An 852-nucleotide genomic window follows, 5' to 3' on the forward strand; every position below is an offset into this window, starting at 1 on the left:
TTGAATACAAATTATTGTAAAATAAAAATTAATAAGGTATACGATAATTATACAAATGCACAACAATAAACACCATGTTTGTTCTTGTTTGTTTCTGAACTGTACGGTGCTAGGAGGGGCTCCTTACAATTTTCGCTTTGGAAATATTCATCCTTTGACTTAACCCACTGTCCCTCACTGTTTGCCAAAAATTGAGCAAATCATTATCTTCTTTGTTTTTATTAATCTTTCTTAAATATACGTATAGTTCACATTTATTTCAGTATTTAATTTTAGAGGTATTTGAGATCTTTATTTAGAAGTGTGGTGATGTTTTTGTGACAAGAAATATGCTGCAGGAACTTAACTCTGTGTGTATCAATTAGAGTATGGTAAAATTGGTTTCATTATACTTCGTTTCACTTAAGGTTGTAGCTTCCAAGAACCTATCAGTGATGTTAACTGAGGACTTATTGTATTATATGTTTATGTGCTTATTGTCTATCTCTGCAAACAAGAATATAAACTCTTTGAGGACAGAGACTTTATTTGTCTGCTTCCTCACTGTGTCTCCTGTCTATCCTGGCTGGTGCAGAGTTGGCACTCCATAACTGTTCATTGAGTGACTAATTATGTAATTCAATAGCCCCATCTCAAACCAATACCACCTAACAGTCTGCTACCCTCCTCCCATACTTTTGTCCAATCCATCCTGTTATAGACTGCCTTCCCAGCATAATTATCTGAAACAGAGTTCTAGTCACACAACTCTCGGTGGTATCTGTTGCTTATCCCTAGAATTGTATCTCTATGGTTAGTCTCCAACTGGTTTTCATTGCCTTATCTCTTAATAATTTTCTACATGATCTTTAT

Source organism: Propithecus coquereli, unplaced genomic scaffold (assembly GCF_000956105.1).
Source record: "Propithecus coquereli isolate 6110/MARCELLA unplaced genomic scaffold, Pcoq_1.0 Scaffold123, whole genome shotgun sequence".
In the NCBI taxonomy this organism is placed as follows: Eukaryota; Metazoa; Chordata; class Mammalia; order Primates; family Indriidae; genus Propithecus; species Propithecus coquereli.